We start from the raw sequence: 21,234 nt of genomic DNA on the forward strand, positions 1-21,234 counted from the left end.
CCACTGAGTGGTCTTAAACTGTTCAGCAGACCTTTAAACAGGGAATGGAAATAAGGATGGTGGAAAATAGTTTCCTAAAAAACAAAAACAAAAAACTTTCAGATTAGATTAAGAAAAAAAAGACTATATTTGTATTAGGGTTCAATCAGAGAATCACAACCACTCTGAGTGATGAAGAATAAGGGGTTTATTTAAAGATTAGATCTTAAAAATTGGGAGTGTCTATGCAATGCTGGTGTTGGCATCTGGTACAGAGCTGAGGCCACTATGGGTTGGCCTATTCAAAAGTGTGGAAGGAGTGCTGTATGGGATTAAGAATAGGAAAACTGGAGCCTAAAAGGACAACTGGAATTCTTGAGAATGAACTGGAACCCCCATCTGTGTCTCACTGAGTTCAATGGTTGTCATGGTGTTGCACATGCATTTGGCCCAGGAATCATAAAAGCTGAAAGAAGTTGAAGGAACTTAAGGCCCTGATGTTTCCCCATATCAGTAACAGCAGCTTGCAGATCAGTGGCCATAATGCCTGGTGCCCTCCACCTTCCAAATTACATACACATTCCTTTTGTGCTCAGCATTAATTAAGAACTATACTGGGAAATAAATTCTGCTAAATATAAGTTTCAGTTTAGCTAATTTGACATAACACAAAGTCACCACAGTCCATTATTTGTTAATTTCATATCGGTGCATGCTTTTTCTTTAAATATTTTTAACTTGAAAATAAATGTGATAGCAAAGTATGGTTCTAGCTAAAATGATAGCTAACCTTCATACACTTAAAACAAGCAGCCCTCCTCCCAAAAGAGGATACAGTTTCTTTGTCCATGTTTGGGTGATATTCACTCCTGAGTTACACACTTTCCTACTGATATCTTGTAACATATTATTTATACAAATTGTGTTAAGTGGTAGGGGAATCAGAGAGGAGAGGAAAAGGTGGTTTAATATACACAAAAATATTCAAATCAAAAGAAATCGCTATTCCAACCGTTTCTTCAACTTACTCACATGGTCATGGCTGTTTATATTGCTACCTTTTTGCCCTGGGGGGTGTAGTTCAGTTGGTTGGAACATTGTCCCATACAGCAAAGGGTGGCAATTTGATTACGGGTCAAGGCACATACTGAGGTTTCAGGTTCAATTCTCAATCAGGCATGTGCGGGAGGCAACTGATCAATGTTTCCCACATCAGTGTTCTTCTCTCTTTCCTTCCTTTCTCTAAAATCAATTAAATAGATATAGATAGATATAGATATATAGATATACACACACAACTACCTTCTTCCACTACCCATTCCTGCTGTAATATGCTACTTTAAAAATCAGGAATCAAAAATACGCAAGTAAAAGAATGGTAAAATATGTATAACAACACGGCAAGAAGTACTTCCAGAGATAAAGCAGGACATTTCACATTGAGAGTTAAAGTCACCCAAAAGATTTAATAGTTCCAAATTTCTGTGTATACAATAAATACTCAAAATATGTAATGTAAAATTGTCCAAATTGAAAGAAGAAAATAGACAAATCCACATTTTAAATGGCAAATTTTGAATACATATCTCAATAAGTGATGGACTAAGCAGTCGAAATCAGTAAGGATACAGAAAATGCAAATATGATGAACCAACTTGCCCCGTTAGGCACTTCACCTGCAAGAGCGAAATATATACATTCTTTTCAAGTGCATACAGAACACTTATAAAACTGTATGCTGAGCCATAAAAGCAGGTTTCACTGAATTTCAAAGGATCAAAATCATCTATAGTCTCTAATCACAGTGGAATTAAACTGGAAATCAATCACAACATTTGTAAACTGGTAACCCAAATGTATGTCATTATTACATTGTATGTCATTATTACTTGGATTTTCACAGATATTCCAACCATACCATGTCCAAAACTGCATTCTCACTATTTCCCAAAACTTTTTCCTCTGCCAGCCTTTACCATCTTAGTAAAGGGTATCTCCAAACACCCAGTTTCTTGCAGAAACCTGAGAGTCATCTTGAGCACCCCCTTCTCCCTAACTCCCTTTACCCTACCTTCAAAATACATCCACTCTCTTCTCTTACCCTCCACTACCATGGCCCTTGTTCATATCTTCACCTCCCTCCTAGAGGATTGTGTTAGCCTCCTACTTTATCTTGTGCAATCCATTCTCCAAAGAGCAGACAGTCAACATTTAAAAAATACAAATTGTCAAAGGGTACAAACATCCAGTTATAAGATGAATAAGTTCTGGGGGTCTAATATTAAATGTGGTAACTATCATTAATAATACTTTGTTACATGCTTGAAAATTGTTAAGAAAGTAGTTCTTAAATGTTCTCACAACACACAGAATGCAATTATGTGAGGCGATGAATGTGTTAACTCACCTCATTGTAATCATTTCACAATACTGTATATACATATATCAAATGATCACAGTGTATGCCTTAAACTTACACAATCTTATATGTCAATTATATCTTAATACAGCTGAGGAAAAATAAAAAGTGAAAATTGTAACTGAAGCCCAGGCCCATTTCACTCAGTGGGTTGGAGTGTTGGCCAGTACACCAAAAGGTTGTGGGTTCGATTCTTGGTCAGGGCTCATACCTAGGTTGCCAGTTTGATCCCGATCAGGGTGCCTACGGGAAGCAACCCATCAATGTTTCCCTCCCTCTCCCATACCCTCTCTCTAAAATCAATGAAAAACATCCCTGGGTGAAAATAAAAAAAGAATTGTAACTGGAGGATCAATCACACCCCACTCCCACTCCCATTAAAACCTGCATTCATTTCCCACTGAATTCAATATATATCTAAACTCCTTGGCATGACCTTCAAATCCCTGAATGATGCAATGTATCTCGCTAGCTCATTTCCTGTTAGTACAGCCCTACTGGCCTTATTTGAGTTCCTTGGTACACCAAATTCTTATACTTCAAGATCTTTGTGCATACCATTTCCTCTGCCTGGAATGCAGCCTCCCATGCCTGCCCCAACACACACTACTTGTATAAATCAGTTTAAATCTTCTCAGAGAGGCCTTTCCTTGCCATTCAATTTAAATTAGGTCTCCATTATATAGTCTTTCATTAAAACCCTATACTTTCTCCCTCTTAGCATACATCATAATTTGTAATTATAAGTTATTTGTTTAATGTTTGGCTATCCTACTGGGTATAAGCTCCATGAGGGCAAGGACTGTTTCTGTGTAGCTCAGTGCTTGGTACACAAAAAGCTTTCAATAAATATTTGTTGAATGAATGCATAAACTATGTAATGCCTAATTAAAATTAGAGCAAACCTACTAAAATTACAGTGTAGGATTAGAAGAAAATAATCTCTGTTCCTACTATTATCTTTTGGTATAGTTTTCATGTCAGTATTGTTTGTGAGGTATCTCAATGCCCAATATTTTGCCTTTTCTCAACCTAATAGTAATTACTATCAGTTGAATTATAGACTTCTTAGAGTTAAAAAATATGTTCAGAGCTAGAAGAAGCCTTATGCATGAAAAACAAAGAAGCTGTGGCCTGCTAAGGTTATATATGGGTGAATGGCACAGCTAGGACAGGACACCAGATATTGTAATAATGGGCATACCAGTGATTTTTTTCACTAGGAGATAGCAATGAGCTAGGAAAAGGGAGAGAGCATGAAATGATAAATTCTAAGTAAACTAATAAAAATATTTTAGGACACAATATTTGCCCCTATAATATTTCAAACTATTTTCAAGTCTGTTTAGTAAATATCAACTTTCCAAGGAAAAATCTTTTAGATATTTTTCTATAATAATTGAGTATTTTAATATTTTAAAACTATAGAAATATATAACAACTTTATACAAGATATTTATATAAGATATTTTTATATTCAAAAATTACTACATGGATTGGATTATTATATTCCATCAAATATAAGGAGTCATTAATTGTAGGATACACTGTTTTATGTAATTCAAAGAAAAAAAGTCTTATCATTTTACATTTTTATTTTATACTCATCATAAGAGCTCTTTTATACTTATACATGTTTTCCTTTCAATTATATACATTCTTAACCTACATGAAAAGGAAAATAAAAGCAAACTTAGCACCCATTTATGATAAAAATTCTGAGCAAAGTGGGAAGAGGACTCGTACCTCAACATAATAAAGGCCATATGTGACAAATCCACAGCCAACATCATACTCAATGGGAAAAAACTAAAACCATTTCCCCTAAGATCAGGAACAAAACAGGGATGTCCACTTTCACCACTGTCATTCAACATAGTACTGGAAGTCCTCGCCACAGCTATCAGACAAGGAGAAGTAAAAGGCATCCAAATTGGAAAGGAGGAAGTAAAGCTGACATTATTTGCTGTTGACATGATACTGTATATAGAAAACCCTAAAGATTCCACCAAAAACCTACTGGAACTGATAAATGAATTCAGTAAAGCAGCAGTATACAAATTACTATTCAGATATCAGTGGTATTTTTAAACACAAATAATGAACTATCAGAAAAAGAAACTAAGAAAATCCCAGGGGGAGGGGGATTAAACACACAATACAATGTACAAATGATGTATTATAGAACTGTACACCTGAAACCTGTATAACTTTATTAACCAATGTCACCCTGATAAATTCAACTTAAAAAATGTTTAATGTGTTGAACAAAAAAAAAAAAAAAAATTCCATTTACAATTGCATTAAAAAATAAATTACCTAACCCTAGCCAGATGGCTCAGTTGATTGGAGTGCTGTCCCTTACACCAAAAAGGGTGCAGTTTCAAATCCCATTCAGGACACGTATCTAGGTTGCAGGTTCAATCCTTGGTTGGAGCATGTGTGGGAGGCAACCAATGGATGTTTCTCTCTCACATCTATGTTTCTCTCTCTCTCTCTCCCTGTCTCTCGAAAAATCAATTAAAAAAAATCTTTGGGTGAGGATTAAAAACAAATAAAAAGGTACCTAGGAATAAATTTAACCAAGGAAGTAAAAGACCTTTACTTATAAAATTATATGATATTGAAGAAAGAAATTGAGGAAGCTACAAATAAGTGGAAGCATATACCATGTTCATGGATAGGAAGAATTCACATTATTAAAATATCCATACCACCCAAAGCAATATATAGATTCAATGCAATTTGTATCAAAATACCAATGGCGTATTTCACAGAACTAGAACAAATAATCCAAAAATGTATATGGAACCATAAAAGGCCCTGAATAGCCTCAGCAATCTTGAGAAAGAAGAACAAAGTTAATGATATCACCCTACCTGATATCAAACTATACTACAACACCATAGTAATTAAAACAGCATGGTACTGGCATAAAAACAGACATATAGATTAATGGAACAGAACAGAGAGCCCAGAAATAAACCCACACCTATATGGTCAATATTTGACAAAAGAGACAGGAACATACAATGAAGTAAAGACAGTATTCAGTAAATGTTGGGAAAATTGGACAGATACACGCAAAGAAAAAAAAAAAAGAAAGAAACTTGACCACTAACTTACACTATATACAAGAATAAACCAAAACGGATTAAAGACTTAAATTTAAGACTCGAACCATAAACTCCTAGGAGAAAACTTAGGCAATAAAATCTCATATGTTTCCTGTAGCAATATTTTTTCTGTTGTATCTCCTTAGGCAAGGGAAACTAGAAAAAGTAAACAAATGAGACTACATCAAGTTAGAAAGTTTTTGCACAGCAAAGGAAACCACCAACAAAATGAAAAGGCAACCTGCTGAATGGGAGAACATATTCACCAATGAAATAGCTGGTAAGAGGTTAATATCCATAACTTATAAAGAGCTCAAACAATTTAACACCAGAAAAACAACCCAATTAAAAAGTGGGCCAAAGTTCTGAATAGACACTTCTCCAAGGAAGACATATAGATGGCCAATAGATATATGAAAAGTTGTTTGACATCACTAAACATCAGAGAAATGCAAATTAAAACCACAATAAGAGACCACCTCACACCTGTCAGAATAGCTGTCACCAATAAATCAGCAAACAAGTGTTGGCAAGGAAGTAGAGAAAAGGGAACCCCAGTGCACTGTTGGTGGGAATGCAGATTGGTGCAACCACTGTGGAAAACAATGTGGAGCTTCCTCAAAAAATTAAAAATGGAATTGCCTTATGAGCCAGTGATTCCACTTCTGGGAATATATCCAAAGGAACCTGAAAGAATATATGCATCCCTGTGTTTGTTGCAGTTTTATTTACAATAGCCAAGAATTGGAAGTAGCTCAAGCATCCAATAGATGAGTGGATGAAAAAAATGTGGTGCATTTGCACAATGGAATACCACTCAGTCATAAAAAAGGAAAACCTTACCTTTTGTGGCAGAATGGATGGACCTAGAGAGTATTATGTTAAGTGAAATAAGCCCGTCAGAGAAAGGTAAATACTATATGATTTCACTTATATGTGGCATCAAATGAACAAAATAAACAAAATAGAAACAGACTCATAGATACATAGAACAAACTGACATCTGTCAGGCAGGAGGGTGGTTGGGGGACTGGATGAAAAAGATGAAGAGATTAAGCAGTACAAACTGGTAGTTACAGGATAGTCACAGAGATGTGGATTACAGCATGGGGAATCTAGTCAATAATATCAGGATAAATATGTATGGGGCCAGGTGGGGTACTTGAAGCAGCCAGGGGACTACTCTGTAAAGTACATGATTTTCTAACCACTTTGCTGTGTATCTGAAACTAATTCAGAATAATATTGAATGTAAACTGTAATTGAAATATTAAAAAATTTAAAAATATAAGTAAAAAAATAAAAGAGACTAAAAAAGAAAAGAAAAACTATGATAATTCAGAACTTAGCACGTTGCAAATTTTTTTCTAATGAATGAAAGGAATCTGTCACCTCAAGGAAAACAATTGACAGTATTTGTTGCCAAAGATAAAATTCAAGCTTTCAAGCAAAAATTGTAATTTTAGAAAATTTGTATCCACTACCATGAACTTGACAACTTTTAAAGACTTCTGATAAGATCAATGTTAATTTTAATTAATATAATGTTTTATATTATATAATGAAATGTGTCAATATTCAGAATATCTGTATAATTAAATAAATCAATATTTTCAATATTAAAAATATTAAAGCTTTAGTCTATTGGTAATAGTCTCTTACTAGAATAATATATTTATGGAAAATTAAATACCTATAAAACATTTTAAAAAGCAGAATTAATTAGCTAATTTTTCTTATATTTCTTCACTTTTAGAGCCCAGCTCTTCTGAATCACTTTCTGTCTCAGAGTTGTGGATGTCTGGTTTTTCCATATAGCACTTAAAAAAAACTCTGGAGCCCTGGCCGGTGTGACTCAGTTGGTTCAGCACTGTCCCATACACCAAGAGGTCAAGGGTTTGATTCCCAGTCAGGGCACATGCCTGGCTTGAAGGCTCGATCCCCAGTGGAGGGCATGCAGGAGGCAGCCAATGGATGTTTCTCTTTCATTGATGTTTCTCTCTCTCATCCTCTCCCTTCCTCTCTCTCTAAAATCAATTTAAAAAACATATTCTTTAAAAATAAATAAAAACTCTGGGAATTTATATTTAGATTTTTAAAAGGAATTTTTTTCTCTGCCTTTTTAATTTGATCTCCCAACCAACAAATCAACAAATATTTTTCTCAAAAGTACATAAATTACCTGCTGGAAACTAAGAAAATGTATCTGTCTAACTAAACAAAATTTAAAAATCAAAACGAAAACTGCATAATTATCAGTAAGTGACTGGAGGTGGATGCAGAGTTTCTGTCATTGAGGAAAAAAGTGTTTGGTGCTAGTAATGATACTATGACATTTATATACCCTCAACTTTCAGGGCCAGCTTAGCTTTAAATGCTGGGTTTTAATTTATAGATAGGGAAAAAAGAAGAAAGAGGAAGAAAGAAATGAAGAAAGAAAAAGAGAGCAAAGGCCCACTACTTTCCTTTGTTTTTACTTTGAAATTAAGTTTTATTTTAAAAGCTAAAATTTTATACATCCTTTAAAACATGAAAATTCAAAAGTTACCAGGCAAGTCAATCATACAAAGCTGTTTGCAGCAGTAATTTAAAAGTGGCAACATTTTACTAATGTAACATGTCACAGAATTCAAATTACAACTTGGATCTTTAATGATTCAAGCATTTTATCTCACACAATAAGCTCTGGTAGGTTTTGAGATAAAATTCTGCCTCTGGGTATTCTATTCTCAATTAAGTCCCTCTTTATCACCACAGGATGATAGGATAGCTGGGTATGGTGGCGACACCACATGGTTGTTCCATTCTTTGGCCATCTTTATATAACTATTCATGCTCCAGTCTTTCTGTACCCACACTGTTCTTGATAAGCCAATATTTATTGTTACGCAATTTGCTCCTTCAAAGCCAAAGCCAGCTACCAGAATGCCATGATCCAGGTCTTTGCTGCTATAATCTGGATCATAATAAATGCCTTCTTTATAGAATTGGAAGGTATCCTGGCCTGCATCTATACCGACAGAGGTGGATCCCAAAATTGCCACTGCCTTCATAACGGACTTCTCCCTCTTGCAGATGTCCACAAAACCAGTGTCACTGGTAACAGAATACTGGGATTTATATTTGCAGGATTCAACTTTTGCATGATGCTAGGGTTCCTCTTAGTCCAGGCCTCCTTTCCCATTATGGAAGGCATAATCCATATAGCCACCATTGCAGCCCTCATTGCCTTGACACTGAGAACAGTCCACCAGGTTCTGCTCATTCAGTGGTATAAGTTTGCCAGTTTTCCAGAACATCTGTCCTTCTAGGACACCAGTTGCACTAAAAGCCCAACAAAAATCACGCAGCCCCTGATCCTGTACAGGAGTTACATAGCCTTTCTCTCTCCAGTCTACAGATGAGGAGACCTCTGCGAGGAGAGGTTCTCAGAACACATTCCCTTTCCTGCGCTTCCAGTTTTGAAAGCCTTTCATCTCCTGCCTAAAATCTTCATTGGCTGTGTCACCAAAGGCATTCATTGGCAGGGTGAAGCTGTTTCCTTTGGCTGTATTTCTGATTGAACAGTTCAGTTATTTCCATAATCTCCCACAGTGCTCTCCTCTATACCTCATTCCCTCCATAGTGTTCACCGTGTGTTGCTCTCCACTGCTACCAATGTGCATTTAAAATTCCATCAATTTTTGGAGCAACTGAGGCTATTTCCAAGCAAAGCACAGGCAGAAAGAGTAAAGGATTCATGTTTCAAAAGCCTGCAGTGGGCACAGCTGAGCCAGCATAGTCAGCTGGTGTGGGCCCAGGGGTCTCCAAGAACCGCCACTACATTCTTCAAGCCTTAACCTTCTGCTTAGATTTGTAAACTCAGCCTACGCTTGTTAACATCCTGTTAATACTTGTAAAGTCCCCTTCCCCTCTTACCAAAGGGACAGAAGTGGCTTTAGCTTCAGAAGGATAATGTAACATAATATGAACATTCTGTCCTTTTTAATGTGCAACTCTGTTAAATATCCAGAAATAGCATGTGTTTACAATCAGTCTTTTGCAGCATTTCAAGGTGAACACTGTACCTCAATTTAAAACGTAAACTTCTGATCTATTTTATTGAAGCCATGGAAGACTAAATGTGTGGGAGGGAAAAAAAACTGTGTAATTTTAGAAATATCCAAAATCAAAGTAGTAATTTTTTGGTGCGAAGGTAATATTAGTTGAAATGTTTTTGAAAAGTTACTTGTCATTTCAGCTCTTAAAATGACTTGTTTGCCATTCATGATTCATTAGTCATTTTGATTTTCATCCCCATATTTATTAGCGGAGAATTTTTATTTTATTTTTTAATCGTCACTGGATGACATGCTTAGAGACAGGAAGACGGTGGGGAGGGAGAGAGAGAGAGAGAGAGAAAGAGGCATCAGTGTGAGAGAGAAACATCGATTGGTTGCCATCCATACACTCCCGACTGAGGGTCAAACTCGAAACCCAGGTTTGTGCCCTGACCAGGAATCAAACCGGCAACCCTTTGGTGCACAGGATGACACTCAACCAACTGAGCCACTCTGGCCGGGTTAGTCAAGAATTTTATCCCAAGTCCAAAATACAAATAAATGTTATCAAAGAATTAAGCATTTCAGAGGAGTCCCTGGTGACCCAGAGTTCAAATTTCACTGTATAGAGCATGCTGGGTATTGACATAAGTAAAATCACATAATTCTGAAAATATTCTAGTGGATACTAACTGATAATTATAACTAATAATTCTCTTTCTGGAAGAAATTCCAGGCCAGCCTTTTTTCAGTTTAATTCGTGGCTAACTTAGTTAGTGAAATAATGTTGCAAGATTCATTCATCCAGCAGCCATTTATTGAATGCCTACTATGTACAAGAGCTGTGCTATGCAACACGGTAGCCACCAGCCACCCTGCTGAGCACTTGAAAGATGGCTAGTGTGATTGAGGAATTAAATTTTTTAATTTAGTTAATTTTGATGAATTTAAATTTAAGAACCGATACTCAATTCAGTTATTGGAAAACTTTTAAGTATGGTTAGAACAATTTCAAAGTGCAAATCTACTTTTTTAACTCTATATTTTATGAAGTGCAAATACAATTCAAGTATTTACAATAAAAATTTAGCATTTTTTCCAAATTAAGATGGGCTGTAAGTGTAAAATATACACTAGCTTTTGAAGACTCAGTGCAAAAATCACTGAAATATCTAATTAATATATAGATTACATACTGAAATAATATTTTTATACTTGAGGTTAAATAAAATGTTATTAAAATTAATTTTACCTGTTTCTTTTTATCTTTTAAAAATGTGGGTACTCGAAATTTTAAATTACATATATGACTTGCATTATATTTCTATTGGACAGCTCTGTACTAGAGACCAGAGACAGTAAAAAATGATTTTATCTATTCCTTGACCTCAAGAAGCCTATGACTTCAATTTTAATTAGTCTGAGCCATTGTTCCTGCCATCTTCTTTAGCCATCAGCTCCCCCACATACCGCAAAAAGGAAATTTTATATTGATGCTAGAATAAAAACATAATTTTTTACATGATTACTAATAAATTCTCTGTTCTTAATTTCAACACAGTCCAACTTTCACCCTTTCATAGAATTTAATGATTTCCTGCTTGACCCAAGTTCCATACTTTTCTCTATTTACTAAGATTTGAATATAGTTTAAAGAAAGGAGAGTTTATCAGTTACCTATTGCTGTTTGACAGATTACCCAAAAATTTAGCAGCTTAAAACAAGGAGCAATTGTTATCTCACAGTTTCTCTGGGTCAGGAATCTGGATGTGGCTTCGGTGGGTTCGTCTGTCTCAGAGTCTCAGTCCTGCCCAGGCAGAACTGATGGGAGGATCACCTTCTAAACTCACATTATGTGGCTGTTGTCAGGCCTCATGTTCTCACTGGCTGCTGGCCAGAGACAGTGTTTTGCTGCATGGGGCTCTTCATCGGGCTTTCCTCAGAGCAAGTGGATGAGCGAGGGTAGAGGACAAGCAGATAAAAGCCTCCATCTTTTTTAACCTAACCTCAGAAATGACATCCTGTCCCTTTTGGAGCTTTCTCTGTGTGAGAATTGATTCATCAGATGCATCCTACAGTCAGGAGAGGTTATTACACAAGGGCACGAATACTAGGAGGTGGGGTCTTTGGGACCATCGTAAAGGAAGCCTATCAGGGGGAATAGGCTCATCATGAGCCATTTTAACTTGAACCAAAGTCAGTTAATGACCCTTTTAATAAGACCCTTTGAGACTGATTGAAGCAAAGAAAATCTTTAGTTAAAATACATTAACTATTTATGGTTAATTTTTTAAATGGTTAATTATAATTCTAGAGATGTATTCAAATGTTTTCATACCTGTGTATCTATATATTGTAATACTGAGGACATTAGATTATTGTTTGCTGGAATGCTGGGACTTTTAGGATTATGTTCATGATTTTTTATCAAATCCTCGCTCAAGGATGCGTTTGATTTTAGGGAGAGAAAGAGAGAGAAAAACATCGATGTGAGAGACAAGCATCAGTTGGTTGCCTTCCATATGCACCCCGACTGGGGATCGAACCTGCAACCTAGGTGTGTGCCCAGACTGGGAATAGAACATTTTGGTGTATGGGACAGCACTCCAACCAACTGAGCCACCCAGCCTGGGTAAGAATTATGTTCATGATTTTTGAGGGGGAAAAAATTAAAAAAATGAAATATACTCCAGCCCTAAAATCATAATTGTGTCATTAAAATTCTCTGAAACTTGGGAGGTAGAAGAGGGCAAAGTGGGGATAAATGGGGACAGAGACTTCACTTTGGGCAGTGAGCATATGATGCAGTATTCAAGTTGTATACTTGAAACCTGTTTAGTTTTACTAATCAATGTCATCCCAATAAATTACATTTTTTTAAAATTCTCTAAGCCCTAGCTGGTTTTGCTCAGGGGTTAGAGCGTCAGCTCATGGACTGAAGGGTCCTGGGTTCAATTCTGGGCTAAGGGCATGTCCCTCGGTTGCAGGCTCAATTCCCGTCCCTGGCCCTGGTTGGGCTTGTGCAGGAGGCAACCAATCGACATGTCTCTCTCACATCAATGTTTCTTTCTCTCTCTCCCTTCCACTCTCTCTGAAAAGCAATGGAAAAAATATCCTGAGGTGAGGATTAAAAGAAAAAAAATTCTCTGAAACTTTTATTTTAAAAATCCATAGCCAGAAGTGCTCAGGAATAGTTTTTGTTTTTTTAAATTTATCTTTATTGTTGAAAGAATTACAGATATCCCCCCCTTTTTTCCCCCATTGATCTCCTCCCCCCCACACACCCCCCCCCAGGCTATCACCACACTATTGTCTGTGTCCATGGGTTATGCATATATGCATATAAGTTCTTTGATTAATCTCTCCCCACCCACTCCCCACCCCCGTCTTCCCACTGAGATTCATCAGTCTGTTCCATGCTTCTATGTCTCTGGACCTATTTGTTCCTCAGTCTGTTTTGTCTATTAGATTCCACATCACAGTGAGATCATGTAAACCTGAATCAGGAAGAATCAGAAAACCTGAATAGGCTAATAACAACTGAAGAAGTCGAAGCAGTAATAAAATAAAAAAACTCCCAGCAAGCAAAAGCCCTGGTCCAGATGGCTTCAAATGGGGCTTTCTAACTCTTTAAATTGTAGGGTTAGTTTACTAAAAATTTTTCTTGCTTTTTGAGGTAGGCCTGTAGTGCTATGGACTTTCTTCTTAGGACTGCTTTTGCTGTGTCTCATAGATTTTGGGTGGTTGTGTGTTCATTTTCATTTGTTTCCAGGAAGTTTTTGATTTCTTTCTTGATCTTATTGGTAACCCATTCATTGTTTAATAAAATGATATTTAGCCTCCATGTGTTTGAATGTTTTTGAATATTTTTACTGTAGTTGATTTCTAATTTCATGCCATTGTGATCTGAGATGCTTGGTACGATTTCAGTCTTCTTGAACTTGTAGAGAGTTGTTTTACATTTAAGGTTATTACTGATAGATACTTATCTATTGCATTTTAATTCTTTATGCCTATGTTTTTCTCTCTCTATTTCTACTTCTAATTACAGAAGTTCCTTTAATATTTCTTGCAATGATGGTTTGGTGGTGATAAACTCCTTTAGCCTTTTTTTGTCTGGGAAGCTCTTTATTTCACCATCTATCTTGAATGTAGTCTTGTTGGATAGGGTAGTCTTGGTTTCAGATCCTTGTTTTGCATTACCTTGAATACTTCATGCCATTTCCTTCTGGCCTGTAGAGTTTCTGATAAGAAATCAGCTGACAGCCTTATGGGAGCTCCTTTGTAGGTAACAGATTTCTTTTCTCTAGCTGCCTTTAAGATTCTCTCTTTGTCTTGAATTCTTGGCATTTTAATTATGATGTGTCTGGGTGTGGGCCTCTTTGGGTTCTTCTTGCTTGGGACTCTCTGTGCCTCCTGAACTTCTGGGACTTTTTCCTTCACCAGGTTAGGGAAGTTTTCTGCAATTATTTCTTCAAACAAATTCTCTATCCCTTGCTTTTTCTCTTCCCCTTCTGGTATTCCTATAATGTGAATATTGCAGTTTCATATTGTTCCAGAGCTCCCTTAAACTGTCCTCCTGTTTTTTAATTGTGGTGTTTTTTTTTTAATCTCTGATTGATTTTTTTCTACCCTGTCTTCTAATTTTCTGATCCAATCCTCAGCTTCCTCTAATCTGCTGTTTATTCCTTCCAACGTATTCTTTATTTCTGCTATGTCATACTTAAGTTCCTTCATAGTTTCCATATTTTTCTTCATGCTGTTGAGCATCCTTACAATCAGTATTCTGAACTCTATATCGGAGAGATTGCTTATCTCCATTTTATTTAGCTCTTTTCCTGGAGACTTCTCTTATTCTTTCGTTTGGGGCTTGTTTTTTTGTCTTCCCATTTTGGCTGCCCGTTTGGGTTTGCTTCTATGTATTAGGTAGGCCTGCTAGGACTCTCAGTCTTTTTGGAGGGTCTCTGGTGCAAGCCAATGTCAGATACTGTTTGTGACTGGCTTTGAATACCCTGTTTGGAGCTATCAACAGCCCACAGCTTTAGGTCCCCTCTGTTGGGGCTTGGTGCATTTGGTCAGGACCAAGATGCACACCAAAGTTTGATTTTCCAAGGCTTAGGTCCAGGAGCAGATCAGGCAAAGACCCAAAGCACTCTGAGGTCTGCCTCTGCCTGCAGGCTGATTAATCTGATTCTCTTAATGAGCCTCAGACTGTAGAAACTCCACAGGGTGGGGCAATTGCTTCCCTACCCAGGCAAAAGCAGCAAAATGTTGCCTGAGAAAGATGTCCTCTGCAGCATGGGGTAATGACTTGGCACAGGAATCCAGAGAGGTGCCCTCTGAGCTCAATCTTCAGAGCCCACAACCCTAGATTCTCCTAACACAGCTCTAGTCCACTCTGGCTTCCCTCTGCTGGAGCCCAAGGTGAGTAGCTACACATGAAACTTTGTGTGTTGCTGCTTTAAGAGGGTGCCTGCATTTCCAGCCATCTCTCCCTCACCGTCAGAAACCCTGCTGCTTTTCACAGCCAGATGTTATGTGGGCACCTTTCTCAGTTCTGGTGCTCTTGGCTGGGAAGCCCAGCCTAGGGTTTAGGCCCCAGAGTCTTCAGTGGAAACCCCCCACAGCTAAGATATTCCTCTGGACCTTTAGCTGCTGCCTGTGGGAGCCTGGCTAGCCCTCCCAAACCTCTGCACTTCCTACCAGTCTCTATGTGGTCTCCACTTTCTTCCTTGGTTATGAGAGTGCTCTCCAACTTGTCTTCAGTTGCAGTTAATTATTCAGGGTGGTTTTTCTATATTTTAGTTGTATTTCCAGTTTGGTCCCAGGAGAGTGTCAGTGTAGCTTCCACTCAACCCACCACCATCTTTAATCTCTCAGTGCTCAGGAATAGTTTTGTTTATGGCAAGTGATGGTTAGTCAGCCTTCAAGATTTTTCCATGTAACTGGCAAGGTTTAAGCAGTTCTGCTGCTTTTCCCTAGCATGAAAACTTGTGCTGCTCTGAGAATGACACCTAATTCCCATTTCAAAGTTAAGCCCTCATATAAAATCAACCCCCCTCCTTTTGTTAACTAACTCATCTCTCACTGTACTCCAATAGGAGTTTTCCACGATGATCTGACTTCTCCACTGAACTCTCACTATAGGGCTATCACATAGAAGTCATCTTGATTGATTATAGGTCCTTTATATTTCTATCAATCCACATTTGACCCTCTCCTTCCTTTGAAAGTCTGCTGAGGCTCACCTTCCAGACTTACCCAGAAGATTATTAATTACACGAATCTAATTAGACTTGAATTAAGGTGCAGACCAAGGAGGGGTTGAGAGTTGCTGTTAGGTTGGTATATGAAATTTAAGATTTCATAGGTAAAGGATTTTCAAGGTGTAACCATAGAATGAACTGGTAAATTGTAAAAAGTTTGGCAGTAGCTAAGAGGAATACATAATGTACTGTATTTTAATTTTTTAAAAATGGTTTAAAGAAGCAGTTGGACAAATAAAGACTGGCCTGTGTGAATTATTCTGGCAGGTGTACTCTGGGTCTCATCTCCTGATGCCAAAACTATAATCTATGATCTTAAATGCATGTCACAGCCAACCTGAACTTCTCTTAGATAACTAAACTTGCAAGTCTGGGAAAGTGCAAAAATAAGTTGTTAGATGATAAAAAATTGATGTCAAATTACAATGTTAATATTTTTATACAGGTGTATAAATTTTGTAATTGTTGCAGTTTTGTTTTATGCACGATTCGAGATATTTGATGTGTAAAAGAATCTTACATAGTAAACTTATATTTTTAAATAAATAACCATATTTAACTACTGAAATTTGTAATCAATGTTTGTTTAAGGAAATTGATAATTAAATCTATAAGTTTTGCCTTCTTATGCATGTAAATACTCCTTAAATGCTGAGGAAGTTTGATTAGACTTCAGTAGGTATTTGAATTACTATAGAGTAATACATTTACTAAATGCGTGACTTATATTTTGAAATGTCTAAGAGAATTTGGTAAAGGTGTTGAAAGTTTCACATTGGCTAACATCATTGCAAGAAGGCCAACCAAATATTGGTTATAAATATCAAAGTAAGGGTGTTTTCAAGATGGCAGCTAATTGAGTGGAAGCTACGCTGACACTCTCCCAGGACCAAACTGGAATTACAACTAAAATATAGAAAAAACATCCTGAATAAAAAAGTGTTATAGGTTTATGCAAAAAAAAAAAAGTGTTGAAAGTTTAGGGAGATTTAATAATAAATTTTAAATTAATAATTTAAATGTATAAGATGATTGAGTATTAATTCAGTACAAATGAAAATGAGTCTTTTAAATTTCAACACAAACTATATTAGATTTATACATAAAATAAGATTTGTAAGTTGAGCTCAAAAGCTTAAAAAAACTAAATTCTAAAATTTGCAGCCAATCTGAATATTAACTAAAATAAAAAGATCAATAAAATGCCCAACAACATGGACTGGTTACACAAATTATGATTCATCCATATGATGAAAGTTTTAACTATTAAGAATAATTTTGTAGAAAAATCAACATGAACATTTGATTTTTTTGAAAAGTAAGCTATAAAAGAGCATGTATAATGTGATCTTGTTTTTTTAATACTGTATTAATTTTCAAAAATCTCTGTGTACATACATATATAGAGAGAAAAATCTGGATGGCCTAACATCAAATTGGTAATAATTACTAGTTGGTACTCACAGGTATTTGTGTATGACTGTGTACTTCCCAATTTTTTTTTTTTTGCATTAAACATGTATACTCCTTTTTTAAAAAAGCAGAGAAAGAGGTAATGATGTGTCCTAGCCAGTTTGGCTCAGTGATTAGAGCGTCAGCCTGTGATTAGAGCGTCAGCCTGTGGATTGAAGGGTCCTGGGTTCAATTCCCACCAAGGGCAATTACCTTGGTTGCAGGTGATCCCCGGCCCTGGTCAGGTGCCTGCAGGAGGCAACAAACCGATATGTTTCTCTCACATCGATGTTTCTCTCTCTCTCTCTTTCTCCCTTCCACTCTCTCTGAAAAGCAATGGAAAAAATGTCCTCAGGTGAGGATTTAAAAAAAAAAAGAGGTAATGGTGTGTAAGTAGCAATGAAGAGCTAGAAGGATGCCCATATTCCTTGCTCCACCATATATGGAATTCAGGGAAATTAAGTAGAATTTGAGAGGGGTACAGGGAGGTAAAGCCAGGGCTCTAGGGCCCAGGGGTGGAGGGAATGTTTTGTAGAGACTTAACCATACTGTCCATAGGGACCTGGCACATGTTTCCATCAAAGTCTTCAAAACACTTTGGTGTAAGTATTTGTTTATGTTACTGTTAAACCATATTAGATTACACACCTCTTTGAACATAGGAATTGTCTTTCTTGCCTATGTAACTCCAGTGCCTAGCCCATAGAAGGCATTTAATAAGTGTTGGTTGAAAGAGGAATGAAGAATAACTATTTCTTTTTTTGTCTGTCCATTTGAAAATGCCTGCTCTGATTTGGAGACAACTCCCACCCCCAAAAAAACTTGCTCCAAAGTATCTTTTTACTAGCTTGCCACAGTGATTGAAGTTCTCAATGAAGCAACCTTTTTTAATTAAAGCACTATCCCCAAACACTCTGCTCTTAAACTCTGTCCATACCTAGGAATGGCAAAATAATCATGAGTGATGTAAACAGGTATCATTGTATTGTTCCTTCTACTTTTGTGTATGTTTGGGAATTTCTGTATTAACAAGTGTTTTAGAAACCTGGATTAATAAGTCATGCAAGAAATATTTAATAACTTTTGAGAGCACACCCGGTGCTAGTCATTGTGTCAAGGTCTAGGAATACAAGTGTGAATAAAAGTTAGGGCTGTCAGTGGGGTGTGGGTCAGAGTGGGACAAGCATACAGTGCAATACATAGAAGAAATAAGAGGATTATTTCTGGTTAAGATGACAGTGTAGGTTAAAGCAGTACTTAAATCCTCCTACAACCATATCAAAATTATAACTAGCCTTGGCCAGGTGGCTCAGTTGGTTGGGGTGTCATCCTATACACCAAAAGGTTGTGGGATTGATTCCCAGTCAGGGCACATACCTAGGTTTCGAGTTCAACAACCCGGCCTCCCCTCCCCCCCAGTCAGGGCACGGACTGGAAGCAACTGATCGATGTTTCTCTCTCACATCAATGTTTCTCTCTCTCTCTAAAAATCAATAAAAACATATCCTTGGATTTAAAAAAATGATTTGAGAGCTCTGATATAAAAATTCCTGTGGAATAAAATACCGATTTATTTTAACCAAATATTCACCAAAGCAAGGAAAGGTTTCAGACCTTTGGATCATTATGGTTTGAACTATTTAGTTGTATTTGATGGCTTAGAGGTAGGAATTAAAAAAAAAAAAATCAAAACAAAACAAAAAAAAAAATACCACTGGTTGGTGAGTGTAAATGACAACTTCTTGGCAGTTTCATATCTTAGGAAATGTTTTTTCTTTCTAAGCCTGTGCTACTGGCATTTAACATTAGTGCCTGTATATTTTAGGAGGAAATTCTAGTCTCAACTTAAAAATTGCCTGAACACATCCCACATGCTCCCACCCCTTTTTTAGGTTTTAGGTAAACGTTAGGGGTGTTAGTCTCAAAACTGTGAAGTGACATATCAAAACAGTCCCTAAAGACATTAATGGCTTCACTTGAATCTAAGCCAGCTCTAGATAGGAAAAAATCTTAGTCCCCTCATTTGCTTTTACAGTAGGGTAGCACATCTCATATTTTAGAAAAAGTAGGGGTGCTTATTTACATAAAAATAGCATTTAATATATAATTGTGTGAAGTGTTTATGGATAAAGCTGTACTGTCATACTGTGGCTTCTGCTTTAATAGTAAACAGCTTGTTATTTAAATATTAAATCAAAATGGCTTGCTTCAAAATGTAGTCAATAATAAGCTAATTTTATGTGCACCTGTGTAGGAGAATCGGAGTCCTGTATATTTTCTTTGTCTTGTTCCTGTTCTCAGGGTGATGACTGCTACATCATGACCAGGAGATGCAGTTCTAGTTCTTAAAATCTAATCAGCCCTGATTTCTGAGAGGTGATATCTGGAAGAGAGATTATATCTGTCTTCTCTCACTTAATACATAACCATCACTTATTACCAGCTAAGATACAAAATCACTGTACTATAAATAGTCAAATGAAGGCTTCGTTTAAAAAAAAAAAAGCCACATTGAGACTGGTAGGAGGGGCAGAGAAGCGGAAGGGGCTGATTCCACACCCACGTGTGGCAGATAAAAATTAGGAGGGATTTCTCTGCTGCGGAAGTTCCTTCCTGAGGAGTGAGGGAGTCCCAGCCACACACCAAGCCCCCCAGTCCAGGGTTCCAGTGCCAGGAAGAGAAATCCTTAAAACTTCTGGCTGTAAAAACCAGCAGGGTTGTGGCTGAGACAGAAGACTGCTGGAGTCCCAGGTGTTTCTCTTAAAGGGCTCATGCAGGGACTACTTAGACTCACTCACTCTGAGCTCCAGCACTTGAGCAGCAGTTTAAAAGGCACCAGGGACACAGGGAGAAAATGAATTGCCTGGCATTAGTGTGAGAGCTGGAGGGGCAGCTTTCTCTCAGACAGAAGTGCTGGCAGAGGCTGTTGCCTTTCCTGAGCCTTCTCTCCACAAAGCTGGCAGGTGGGCACCATACCTGAGTTTCCATCAACCTGGCTTAAACTGTTCATTCAGCCTTGGTGATTCCCTAAGACCCCCTCCCCCACCCCACCCAATTTTCAGGCCCACCAAGCTATTTCCAGTGGCTTTTCCATACAAATGGCCTGTATCAGCTGATGCTTCAGACTTTCCTAAAATCTCTAAAACAAGCAGCATTTGGTCTTGGCATGCCCCGTACCCCTTGCTAAGTGGCTCAAGGCTTGGCACTAGTGGCATCCAGCCTTGGTTCACAGCTTGGCCTCTCACAGGCACCTCCAAGCCCAGCACAAGTAGCAGTTTTCTGCAGATCGCTTTGTAGTTCATGCCGAGTGGCCCTGGGTAGGACACAGGTGGTGGCTGTCCTTGGCCTGCACCTCCCCAGAGGCCCCAGAGCCAGTGCATCCAGTGGACAGCTTCAGACCACATCAAAGCACCACCGAACCATCCTCCACAAGTGACACACTCAAGGGGCAGACTCAGGGGTCACCAGAGTCCCACTGAAGTAAGCCCCTCTGTAGAGTGGGCTCCTACACAGCTGATCCTCCATGGTAGTTGCAGCCAGTCCTTGCAGTTGATTGGCCTGGGGGCAAATCCCTCCTATTGATATGCTAAAAGCAATCAAGTCTCAACTATACCAGGAGGGTGTACACAGCCCACCTGAGGTGGGAGGTAGGGGGAAGGGAAAGCAATGCACCTGGAGTGCCCAGCTTGGGTGATGGGGGGGGGGAGGGATGTGCCACTGGAGCCTACAGAACATCTATTTACATAAGGCCACTCTACTAAGCCTGGGAGATCTACCAGCTCTACCTAATACATAGAAACAAACACAGGGAGGCACCCACAATGAGGAGACAAAGAAACAAGTCCCAAGTGAAAGAACAGAACAGAACTCCAGAAAAAGAATTAAACAAAATGGAAACAAGTAATCTATTAGATGTTGAGTTCAAAACACTGTTTATAAGGATGTTCAATGAACTTAGGAAG

At 37.7% G+C, this 21,234-nt stretch overlaps 1 protein-coding gene and 1 pseudogene across 2 annotated transcripts in view; one reads left to right on the forward strand and one right to left on the reverse strand.

Moving 5' to 3' along the window:
* FLT3 (fms related receptor tyrosine kinase 3) overlaps window positions 1-21,234 on the forward strand; it is a 97,022-nt gene that overhangs the window by 6,761 nt on the left and 69,027 nt on the right. The window lies entirely within an intron of this gene.
* LOC308552489 (procathepsin L pseudogene) lies at window positions 8,244-9,096 on the reverse strand (annotated as a pseudogene). The gene has a single exon. The product of its transcript is annotated as a procathepsin L pseudogene (transcript).

Source organism: Miniopterus schreibersii (assembly GCF_964146895.1).
Source record: "Miniopterus schreibersii genome assembly, chromosome: 2".
NCBI classification, from domain to species: domain Eukaryota; kingdom Metazoa; phylum Chordata; class Mammalia; order Chiroptera; family Miniopteridae; genus Miniopterus; species Miniopterus schreibersii.